The 13,398-nt window shown below is 37.2% G+C and overlaps 1 protein-coding gene across 1 annotated transcript in view; it reads left to right on the top strand.

Moving 5' to 3' along the window:
- arhgef2b (rho/rac guanine nucleotide exchange factor (GEF) 2b) overlaps positions 1–13,398 on the top strand; it is a 53,809-nt gene that overhangs the window by 876 nt on the left and 39,535 nt on the right. The window lies entirely within an intron of this gene.

Here is a 13,398-nt window from a genome sequence, read left to right as displayed (position 1 = left end):
GCGTAATGGTGATTCATTGTCATGCCAATTCGATTTGCATCGGTTATTTTTTTTCTGTTCACCTCACAAAACATTTGCATTTTGCACACGTGTCCGATTCCTCCTGACCTTCTGATGCTGTGTGGAACTGCACCGGCTCCTCCTGGAGCTGTAATGCGGCTCATCTGAGTGACACCCATGAGGAGGCATGATGCAGAATTGCCTTCAAGGGCATCATGGGAAAGGTGAAGGATGACCTGATTGGCTTGAGTTTCTCAGGAATCTGAGACTCACTAACATCTGCTCTCGTCAGACTTTGGACTCACATCTGGATATTGTAGCACGTGAAACAAGAAAAGGTCCGATTTTTTCATATCCGATCTGAGCCACTTTCTAATGTGACACACACCGATCCGGTGAAGTGAGTAACACTGATGATCTCTTCATCTCCTGTTAGTGGGTGGGATATATTAGGCAGCAAGTGAACATTTGGTCCCCAGAGTTGATGTGTGTGAAGCAGGAGAAATGGGCAAGCGTAAGGATTTGAGCGAGTTTGGCCAGATTGTGACGGCTAGACGACTGGGTCAGAGCATCTCCAAAACTGCAGCTCTTGTGGGCTGTTCCCGGTCTGCAGTGGTCAGTATCTATCAAAAGTGCTCCAAGGCAGAGCAGTGTGATGCTTTGGCCAATGTTCTGCTGGGAAACCTTGGGTCCTCCATCTATGTGGATGTTACTTTGACACGCTCCACCTACCTAAGCATTGCTGAGACCATGTTCAGCCTTTGATGGAAACGGTATTCTGGTGGCTGTGGCTCTTCCAGCAGGATAATGCTCCTGACACAAAGCACAAATGCTTCAGGAATGGTTTGAGGAGAACAACAACCGGTTTGAGGCGTCGACTCGGCCTCCAGATTCCCCAGATCTCAATCCAATCGAGCATCTGTGGGATGAGCACAGGTCCTTGAGTCCTTGGGCAATGCGAATGTAGCTGTCATTCCCGCTGTTAAATTATATACCGCATTTACACAATGAAGAGAAGCTCTTTTGGTTTTCAACTGTGATGTGTTCACTCACAGAATTAGACACTACTGCTTTCTGCTTTTAGCACACTTCCCGTTATGAATTATGATAGCATTCACACCTCAAGCGAACCGTCCCAGAGTTTGACCTCATGTCTCCGAGTGATTGCACTGCAAAAAATGCTCTTCTTATTGAAAATAAAATCTAAATGAAGAGAGTTTTTGCTTAAAACAGGCAAAATGATCTGCCAATGGGGTGAGAAAAATAATCTTATTTCTGATTGAAATCTTGTTTCTTGTTTCCGTCCCAAACAGAAATAAGATTATTTTCCTCACCCCATTGGCAGATCATTTTGCCTGTTAAGCAAAAACTCATTTTCAACTAAACAAGAAATAATATCTCATGTGGTTTTACTGATCTAGTAAATGCATCTTGATTTAAGAGTTGTTAGATATTTAGACTGGAAACAAGACAACATGACTGAGGAAGAAGAGCATTGTGTGCAGTGAGGTGCGGATCCGAGCGAAACCGAACCGAGGGAGTAAACACAGCAGGTCCTGAAACAAACGCTCAGGTGTGAAAGAAGCCAAAGTTTCCTTCTCTGTCCAGTTTAACAGCTCTAGCTTTCCCTCTGCGTCACACACCGGTCATCCTCTGTTCACACACAGCTGATGCTACAACCTCTCAAAATTGGAAACTGACAGAGCCGGTGTTTTAAAAAAGGTCCTGTTCAACATGATCTGTAGATGAGAAAGACTGAGAAACGAGAGACTGCAAAACAATGCTCTTCTTACTTAGGATTTTTAAAATAAGATAAATAATCTTGTTTTCTGTTTGAATTAAGATTATTTTTCTCACCCCATTGGCAGATTATTTATCTTATTTTAAGCAAAAACTCTCTTCATTTAGAGATATTTTCCCCAAAACAAGACAATTACTTTTGCTTGTCTAGTAAATGTTTCTTAATGTAAGAGTTTTTAGATATTTAGACTAGAAACAAGACAAAAATACTGAGTAAGAAGAGCATTTAGTGCAGTGTGTGAGTGGTCACTGACTGAACCCATATGAGTAAATGAGCTCAGGATGAAGCGCTGATGGAGAAAGCTGTTATCACTGGGCTTTATCCAGATGGGTAGGCAAGACAAAGCCCCTTTCTGTCTGTTCTCGCTTTCTCTGAAAACTACTTTAGGGAAGCTCACAGTAGCCAACAGTGAAGTTAAAAGATTGGGAAATCTGTCGTCATCCAATGGGCTTTTACCGATTAATGATGTCATCCCTAAAAAACGCAGTCACAAGTTTTGTTGTATCGCAAAAAAATCGTTTCTTGAGTTGTTTTCATACATAATTTTGTGTATATCACAAGTTTTATTTTATCTTTCGTAGAGTAATGAGACAATTTAAGTTCACCGCTTGCTATTTCCCCAGTACACTGCAAACAAGGCTTTTCTAGTGTTGTTGTCCTGTTTTAAGTCCAAACATCTAAACATTCTTACATTAAGAAACATTTACTACATAAGAAAAAAAAAAAAACTCTTGTTTTGGGGGAAATTACTCAAAATGAAGAGAGCAAAATAATCTGCCAATGGGGTGAGATAAATAATCTTGTTTTCTGTTTGAATTAAGATTATTTTTCTCACCCCATTGGCAGATTATTTATCTTATTATAAGCAAAAGCTCTCTTCATTTTGAGCTATTTTCCCCCAAAACAAGACAATTACTTTGGCTTGTCTAGTAAATACTTCTTAGGGTGCTTTCACATCTCTAGTTCAGTTCATTGGGTCCGAACCAAGGGCAAACAATTATACACTGTTGCATGTTTTAGCTTTTTTGGTTCCTTTTCACACCACACTGATTGCTTTGGTCCGAACCAGTTGAAACGAACCAAAGCGCAGTCACGTGACAACATCCACATCCCTCATTGGCCGTGGCGTATTTGAATGACGTGTGGGAAAATTCCAACAGAAGAGGCAAAGCCAGCAAACTATAATAGCCCTATGGAGAGACGACTGCAGGCTGGTTTTGTCCCTGGCCATAATCTACTACATCGTGTGTATTTATCACAGTATGCAAATAATACATTTCTATAAAAAGCGCGGATGCGACTTGAAAACAACATTCTAATGCACTGTAAATGGCGAGAGCGCATCGCTCGTCACTTAAGCGGAGGCGTGCATTAATTATTCTTAAAGGGTTAGTTCACCCAAAAATGAAATGTCTGTCATTAACTCGTCTCCCTAATGTCGCTCCACACCCGTAAGACCTCCGTTCATCTTCACACACAGTTTAAGATATTTTATATTTAGTCCGAGAGCGTATGCAAGTGTATGCACACTATACTGTCCATGTCCAGAAAGGGAATAAAAACATCATCACAGTAGTCCATATGAGACATCAGTGGGTTAATTAGAGTCTCTTGAAGCATCCAAAATACATTTGGGTCCAAAAATAACAAAAACTACGACTTTATTCAGCATTGGCTTCTCTTCCGGGTTTGTGTTCAATCCTCAGATAAAGATTCAAACGGTTATGATTCAGTGAATCGATTCATGATTCGGATCGCTAATGTCAGGTGATTTCAGCAGTTTGACACGCGAATGAAATTTTAGGGTTAGTTCACCCAAAAATGAAAGTCCGTTCATCTTCACACACAGTTTTAGATATTTTATATTTATTCCGAGAGCGTAATGTTTAATCCGCTTTTGGTGCGCTCCTGAGTGCGATCGCTGCTTTCACACCTGGCCACACGAACCGCACCAGACTCTAGTATGATTCAACAGCACTACATGAGGCCGGTGTGAAAGCACCCTTAATGTAAGAATGTTTAGATATTTGGATTAAAACAAGACAAAAACAAGACTTAATAAAAAAGCGTTTTTGCAGGTTAATAGGTCCATTTCTAACTGATGAATCAGATCACGGTGAAGTGTCGGACAGGACTGATGGGTTTGGACACACGGCTGCTCATTTGTCATAGTTTGGTTCAGTGAATGTTGGTTCATAGCAAAAGTCTTTACCGTAAGCCTTGAACATGTATTCAGATCATCTACACCTCAAACTGTTGTTCGCTCTGGTTTCAGAGGTCAGAAAGATCAAATCTCTGCTGATTTATTTCCTCTCAGACTGTGACCTAAACTCTTTCTTTGTGTCGCCTGTATTTAACTTCTGTAAATGCTCTATATCTGCCGTCTGTACAAGTATAACATTCGGTTAGAGCTTTTGGGATTGAACCCGCTTTATTTGTTTCAAATTAGTTTAAAATAAAATTATAAATACACTGTATTTATACAATTATTTTTTATTTGTAGGCAGATCTTGCCCATGAAATTGTGATTTATGGCATTCATTTTATTTATTCAGATGCAGAAATATCTTTCTTTCTGTCACTTTTGGAAACTCAGCCTTTCCTTCATTTGACAGACGCCACGAGCTGGAGCTACACTGCAAAAATGCTCTTCTTACTCAGTATTTTTGTCTTGTTTCTAGTCTAAATATCTTACAATTCTTACATTAAGAAACATTTACAGGACAAGTACAAATTATTGTCTTGTTTGGGGAAAATAACTCAAAATGAAGAGAGTTTTTGCTTAAAATAAGATAAATAATCTGCCAATGGGGTGAGAGAAATAATCTTGTTTTCTGTTTGAATTAAGATTATTTTTCTCACCCCATTGGCAGATTATTTATCTTAAGCAAAAATTTTAAGTAAACGTTTCTTAATGTAAGAATTGTTAGATATTTGGACTGGAAACAAGACAAAAATACTGAGTAAGAAGAGCATTATTTGATCAAGCAATATTCAGATACGGTTAACTGTTATTCTTCTTCTTCATTTTATTCGATGTAAAAATTACAAAAATAAGGTGTTTGAGAGGTAACACGTCCCATTCTTAACAATAGTAATACAATAATTTCATATACAATTTAATAATATGAATATAATAGGTTTAATGCACTTTAAACTACAGGGAAGCGCTGCTTTAACAGGAGCAACGCCACATTTATACGCGTTAAAGCTTCCTTTTTCCCACAAAAAAGTGTTTCCAAACTAGTTTTTCGCAACATTTGAAGAATCGACATAGAATATATAAAGTTAAACGGAAAAAGATTGTGTCGACATTTGCAAAAAAGGTCGCTTCCATCAGTGATATCAGTAAACATTTTAATGCGCTAAACCTTTTTCCAGAAAAACAAATCCTTAGATGTAAACCCGGCTAGTGTCGGTTTTTGGGATTGAAAACCTCATTGACAGAAGTGAGCCTGCAAATGTCCCATTCATCGCACCTGATCGTGTGCAATAATCCCCAGTCAGGACCGTGGTATGATAATCAACCATCTAATGATTGTTATTAGGGAAGTCAATATTCTTATTAATGGCCATTTCATATCATATACAGTAGGTGAGTGAAGCTGTGGCTCAACAGCAGACAGATATCTGAAGTTATAGTTTTCGGTCCCAATTCTCACTTAATGTCCGAGCGATTAAAAGAGATCCCCTTGGCAGTTACAATCTCTGACGGGTTAATAGCCTTGGCTTTATCTTAGATTTGGAGCTAAAAATGGACAAACAAATAATGGCCCGTTGGATGAAAGTGATCAAGTATGTTGCTGTCTCCTGCCGTAAGTGTTGTTTATTTTATTTTTGTTTTGTTATTGCATTGTAGTGTTTGGGGCGGTTACCCGTTTTACCGCAATACCGCGGTCACGTGATGCCTACCGCGGGTCTGAGTTCATCACCGCCATCATGTTCACTTTATCGTGATTTATTTTTAAATTATTTGTATAAAAAGATATAAGTTACTTTAGGCTACTCTGTATTCTACATAAATATATTTTCTACTTAAAAACTACATTTTGTTATTTTACTAACCCAAATAGTTTGTAAACCCGCACTAGTTTGCACGTGAGGGGAAAATGTGCTTGCTTTCACTTAGGAGGAGTTGTGCACTTCTCATTTTAATATCTCCTTTCATACTATTTTCTGCTTAACCATGATTTCGAACTATAATATTGACCCAGTGTTTTTTTGTTTATGTGAACGCTGTTTACGTGATTTTTACCACAGGGGTGAAGCAGAAAGCTTTTAAGGGAAATAGAAGAAGAAAATACATTGCATGTACAGTGATTTATATTGACTGTTTTTAAATGCTGCCTTGAATTTCTGAATGCACGTACAGAAGGACGTCAGTAGCAGATTTGCCACGTTTTCACAACAAAACTAGCCCAAAACAAGCCCAATCGCGTCTCCCCAGTCCCACTCTCTAGCGCGTGCGGCAGCCTCCACAGCAGCAGAAGCTCCTCCAGGTCCTAGTGCCCAGGCCCCCAGACCGCTATATATTTATACATGTAATGGGGGCGCTGTTGTTACAGTAATACAATGAAAAGTAGAATACACAAATAAATTGACATTACTTCTTGTTCTGAATAAACAAATCAGTAATGATGTCATAAATCACAAGCATGACACTTGTAAATTAAATACTTTTATATACAGTGTATTAATCTGTAATACAAATGTACGAAATGGATGATGAAAAATAATCCAAGGAGCTCTACAATAATTGTAGAATTAAAAGACAGCATCAATGGATGTCATGCCACCCCCACTTCATGTGCACAAACGTTAAATCCAAAAATACAATATTTAGGTTACAGCTGCATCTAGGGTGAAAAATTACTGACTTTATTATTGTTATTTTCAGAGCTTTTAATATACTCTTATCATAAAAAGAACTTTATTAACATTTATTTATCTTCAACAAGAATCCTTTTAGTAAGGAAACCTCAGAAATCTGAAACCAGAATGAAAAAAAATAGTTTTTGCTCAAAATGGTGTTGTTTCCAAACAAAGGGAAAAAATAAACCTATATCGGCATCAGTATCGGCATCGGCCAAAATGAGCTGAAAAATATCGGCATATCGGATATCGGCAAAAATCCAATATCGTGCATCCCTAATGCAGATGTTACATCGCAGCATGAAAACAGGCTATGGCTTCATGCCGAATGAGAGAGGGAGCTGAGCCCGATTTAAGATTTGGCAGCTTTTTAATTCTGTTTTGCAATCTGGTCATCCGATATTTTGATTTCCGTGAATTTTAACAAAAGGTGTAACGTTAGTCCATTTATCCCACGGGACATCTCGTTTCTTTCCCCAAATCTTCACTCGGGGCGCACTTATTTTTGCAGGGAATTAAACGTTTCTTCCTTTCGTTTGCTTAGATTTTTTTCTGTTACACCCGTTCATATCTTTTACTGTGGTAAATGAGAAAACACTGTAGGACGAAATATTATTTAACACAGTTTGTGCTTGTTATTAGACTTGAGTTAAGATCACTCGCAGCAATTCCACTTGCGTTTCCCAAAAATGTATTGAACATGAACGCGCGAGAACGCGCTCTAAGTGCTACTTGAGAATCGCTGTCCATTCACGAAGTGCTGAAATATAACCTTATATGGAATCATTTCCCCTGAACGGCTCACCTAATAATTGTCATCTGATGTATATTAGCAATCAAAACACGTCTATATAACGCAACTACCTATAGGCTGAGGCACTGACAAAATGGCTGAACAAAAAGAAGAAAAAAAAAGATACCTTTCAAAAAGACAAAATCAATATCCTTCTAGAGGAGGTGGAGCGGGAAAAGATATTATTTTCAACAGATTTAAAGGGCATCGTACAAACAAAGAGAAACAAAACATCTGGGAGGACATTGCTACCAAATTAAAAATTAAATGATTAATTAAAGTTTGGGTAAAGAGGTCTGTTCATTTTCAAGTGCTACTTAAGTTACGATGCTTTTGGGAAACAGACCTTAATATTAAGATCACTCGTACGATCGTCTTTACGATCAGCGTAGGCTTACGATGCTTTTGGGAAACGCAGCCCAGATTAGAGAGAAAAAAGACAATAACATATGTCAAAAGGAGGATCGAGAGTTATACAGTTACAATATTCCTTGCAAAATAATAGGGTGAAGATGAGTCTCCAAATAGTCCAGAAATGGGGTCCAGACTTTATAAAACTGGCCTGTTCTTTGATGCAACACATGGGTAAGATACTCCAAGGGGATTCATTCAAAAATAATCTTATGCCAACCTTTAAGAGATGGTGATTTATCATTGATCCAATTAAGGAAAATGTTTTTTTCTGGCAGCAAAAGACAAAATGTTATATAATTTCTTATTAGCAGATGAAACAATGCGTCCGTTAGGAATACCCAACACCAATGAGACTGGGTCAAAATCCAACTGGACATTAAAGATCTTTTCTATTTCCCCCAGCACCAAAACCAACACCTTTGCAGTCTGTTACACGACCTTAGACATGTGTTAAAGTACCTGTTTCAGTTTTACATTTTAAACAAATAGGCGATAGAGATGGGTTGAAGAAATGTCTGCGGTTAGGGGAAATATGGAGTCTGTGTATGATTTTAAATTGTATTTCCTTTGTTCGTGTACAAACTGATATTTTTTTAGCATAAGACCAAATGTCATTCCATGTTTTATCATCAATAACAGTAGCTAATTCTTCTTCCCATTTAGATTTAATACTCTGTGTATCCGCCGAAGAAACTGAACACAAAGAGCCATCAAACCTAGACATTTTTCCAGATGATAAAAATAATAACTTCTCAATAGAAGATATTTCACAATTCCTAACAAGTGTTGTGCTCTCAGTAATATAATGTCGCAGTTGGAGGAAACAGAAAAATTCCGGTTTAACAAACTGATACTTCTGGGTCTAAGTCCCAAATTATGCCAACGTTTGAAACCTTAATCCAAAATTGGTGAAACCAGGATTGTTTAATATTGGGGTAAAGGAAGAAGTCAATTTAGATCCACCTTCAAGCCTACAGATTGATTTCCATGCTTTCAGTGTGTTAACTATCCATGCTTACAGGGATATATGATAATCCATTTGGATTATCATATATCCCTGTATGTCACTTTTAAATTAAGTGTGAAGCACCTTGGGCAACGCCTGTTGTACTATGTGTGCTATATAAATAAATAATAACAAAAAAATCACTCAGATGTTATGAATGAATTTGTGAACATGCAGTTTTCAAACACCTGCAGTGCATTTGAACACGAGTGTTGAGTTTCAGATGATCTGAATAAATGTGTGTATGCCGCTGTCTCTCACGGTACTGCGCTTCAAAGGCCATGAGCAAACACAGCCAGATCGTGTGTGTGTGTGTGTGTGTGTTAGGAGATCAGTGGGGTTTCTGACAGACAAAGAGACAGACGGAGAGAAGGAACAAAGACAGCCGGTGAGATGAATGAAGAGTATACCTGACACACACACACGGACACACTGAACAACAGGACAAACCCTGAATGATTCACATTAAACTCTGAATTAAACATGCAGGCTACCTGATTCATTAGGGCAGGGGCGATCTTTAATCATAAAACGACATCGTGTGCATTAATAACTGCAGCAACTAATGTATTATTACATGATTATGTCTTGGAAATGCACATATGCAGCACATGCTACAGTATTTTTATTAAGAAATTACTTTTAAACTGGATAATATTGAGAGCTTGTTAATTAGGGATGCACGATATTATCAGCACAACATCGATATCGGCCGATATGAGAAAATTATGCCAATGTGCCTAGCCGATATGATATGTTAATATATATATCTGCGCCGGCAATAACTCGCGTGTGCGAGGAGTGCTATAGCGATGAGACCATGTCAGCTCTGTGGTCATTCTTTAAGTGAAAACAAGCAAATGCATTGCAGGTATGGTGATTAATATTGACAATTTTTAAATGCTGCCTTGAATTTATGAATGTGGTCATGTCCTTCTGTACACGCAGAGTTGCCAGGTTTTCACAACAATGCTAACCCAAAACTCGCCCAAAACAAGCCCAAAACTTGCTTAAAACAAGCCCAAAACTCACTTAAAACAAGCCCAAAACTCAGCCAAAACAAGCCCAAAACTTGCTTAAAACAAGCTCAAAACTCACTTAAAACAAGCCCAAAACTCACTTAAAACAAGCCCAAAACTCACTTAAAACAAGCCCAAAACTCACTTAAAACAAGCCCAAAACTCACTTAAAACAAGCCCAAAACTCAGCCAAAACAAGCCCAAAACTCAGTTAAAACAAGCCCAAAACTCACTTAAAACAAGCCCAAAACTCAGTTAAAACAAGCCCAAAACTCACTTAAAACAAGCCCAAAACTTGCTTAAAACAAGCCAAAAACTAGCCCAAAACTACCCCAAAACTTGCTTAAAACAAGCTCAAAACTCACTTAAAACAAGCCCAAAACTCACTTAAAACAAGCTCAAAACTCACTTAAAACAAGCCCAAAACTTGCTTAAAACAAGCTCAAAACTCACTTAAAACAAGCCCAAAACTCAGCCAAAACAAGCCCAAAACTTGCTTAAAACAAGCCCAAAACTTGCTTAAAACAAGCCCAAAACTTGCTTAAAACAAGCCCAAAACTACCCCAAAACTCGCTTAAAACAAGCCCAAAACTCACTTAAAACAAGCCCAAAACTCATTTAAAACAAGCCCAAAACTCAGCCAAAACAAGCCCAAAACTTGCTTAAAACAAGCCCAAAACTTGCTTAAAACAAGCCCAAAACTCACTTAAAACAAGCCCAAAACTCAGTTAAAACAAGCCCAAAACTCAGCCAAAACAAGCCCAAAACTTGCTTAAAACAAGCCCAAAACTTGCTTAAAACAAGCTCAAAACTCACTTAAAACAAGCCCAAAACTCAGCCAAAACAAGCCCAAAACTCACTTAAAACAAGCCCAAAACTTGCTTAAAACAAGCCAAAAACTTGCTTAAAACAAGCTCAAAACTCACTTAAAACAAGCCCAAAACTTGCTTAAAACAAGCCCAAAACTCACTTAAAACAAGCCCAAAACTCAGCCAAAACAAGCCCAAAACTTGCTTAAAACAAGCCCAAAACTTGCTTAAAACAAGCCCAAAACTTGCTTAAAACAAGCCCAAAACTACCCCAAAACTCGCTTAAAACAAGCCCAAAACTCACTTAAAACAAGCCCAAAACTCATTTAAAACAAGCCCAAAACTCAGCCAAAACAAGCCCAAAACTTGCTTAAAACAAGCCCAAAACTTGCTTAAAACAAGCCCAAAACTCACTTAAAACAAGCCCAAAACTCAGTTAAAACAAGCCCAAAACTTGCTTAAAACAAGCCAAAAACTTGCTTAAAACAAGCTCAAAACTCACTTAAAACAAGCCCAAAACTTGCTTAAAACAAGCCCAAAACTTGCTTAAAACAAGCTCAAAACTCACTTAAAACAAGCCCAAAACTCACTTAAAACAAGCTCAAAACTCACTTAAAACAAGCCCAAAACTTGCTTAAAACAAGCCCAAAACTCACTTAAAACAAGCTCAAAACTCACTTAAAACAAGCTCAAAACTCACTTAAAACAAGCCCAAAACTTGCTTAAAACAAGCCAAAAACTCACTTAAAACAAGCTCAAAACTCACTTAAAACAAGCCCAAAACTTGCTTAAAACAAGCCAAAAACTTGCTTAAAACAAGCTCAAAACTCACTTAAAACAAGCCCAAAACTTGCTTAAAACAAGCCCAAAACTTGCTTAAAACAAGCTCAAAACTCACTTAAAACAAGCCCAAAACTCACTTAAAACAAGCTCAAAACTCACTTAAAACAAGCCCAAAACTTGCTTAAAACAAGCCCAAAACTCACTTAAAACAAGCCCAAAACTCACTTAAAACAAGCTCAAAACTCACTTAAAACAAGCTCAAAACTCACTTAAAACAAGCCCAAAACTTGCTTAAAACAAGCCAAAAACTCACTTAAAACAAGCTCAAAACTCACTTAAAACAAGCCCAAAACTTGCTTAAAACAAGCCCAAAACTTGCTTAAAACAAGCTCAAAACTCACTTAAAACAAGCCCAAAACTCCCTTAAAACAAGCCCAAAACTTGCTTAAAACAAGCTCAAAACTCACTTAAAACAAGCCCAAAACTTGCTTAAAACAAGCCCAAAACTCACTTAAAACAAGCCCAAAACTTGCTTAAAACAAGCCCAAAACTTGCTTAAAACAAGCCCAAAACTCACTTAAAACAAGCCCAAAACTCACTTAAAACAAGTTGACTTGCTTTTGGGCAGATGTAAATTGTAATAGGCATATATCTGATTAATCTCATATAGTTTGCGTTTGACTGAGTTTATTAATTCTCTAAGCAAAGCTCTGCGGGGTGGTGTATTCACAGTTTCAAACACAATGCCCGATATTATTGACTGGGTTATTTGAGACGGTTATTTAGTTTAATTTTCAAAGACATTCATGCATCATAACCTAGCAGTTATTTTTTTATAGTCATATGTAGGGATGGGTATCGTTAAGGTTTTAACGGTATTACTACTCTTAACGATACTGCTTATTGGTCCGGTACTTTAACGGTATTTTTATCGGTACTTTTTTACATTTTATATATATATATATATATATATATACACACATATATATATATATATATATATATATATATATATACACACATATATATATATATACAGACATATATATATATATATATATACACACATATATATATACACATATATATATATATACACATATACATACACACACAATTAACAAAGATACACATTATATATTTTTTATATATAGCACTTTGGGATTGTTTTTAACTATGAAAAGGGCTTTACAAATAAAATATATTATTATTATTATTATATAGGCCTGCACAGTGCTTTAATTTCAGGAAGAATTCTAGTAGGCTAATCAAATGTAAAATAACACTGCATAGTTTATCATAGATAGGATAAATTAATGCTTATTAAAGCTGAAGTTATTCATTCAAGAGCTGTGAGTGATTTTCTCTTTGCATTTGGTTGTTTAATTCGCAGTAATTCATCAGCATGTTTATTTACACCGCTGCCTCTTTAAGACAGACGTGCAGATCTATATGACTGATAATAGGCAGATGCACTACATTTTCTCCCAACTATCCATAATATCAACGTCTATTTTAGACACAAACTGTGTTTAAGAGACTCTCCAAGCCGGTCATTTTGGCATAGATGTTTGTTTACATTTGATCATTTAGACGCGAGTGTGAAACCGAAAGTGTAATTTGCTCGTCTCGTTGCGGCTGTTTCAGAGCGCGCGCCGACTTGGGAACAATCTCTTGCGCACATTTTTGTGCATTTAATCGCTCTTTTTATTATTAAATGCGTCCCACAATTTACCAACAGTGGCTAGACTGTATTTTACAACAATCACCGATCGTGCTGATTCTGTCATTATGTTTGAGTTATAGGGAGAAATGACAGCGTAGGCTACTGCTGCAAGGGGAATTAAGTTGCGCTAGATATAAATATCAAAATTATAATCTTTGCCAAAGAAGCCAAAATC

The sequence above is a fragment of the Pseudorasbora parva genome, chromosome 7 (genome assembly GCF_024679245.1).
Source record: "Pseudorasbora parva isolate DD20220531a chromosome 7, ASM2467924v1, whole genome shotgun sequence".
In the NCBI taxonomy this organism is placed as follows: domain Eukaryota; kingdom Metazoa; phylum Chordata; class Actinopteri; order Cypriniformes; family Gobionidae; genus Pseudorasbora; species Pseudorasbora parva.
Note: the sequence above shows the minus strand (reverse complement) of the source record. Positions and strands in the feature narration are given on the sequence as shown.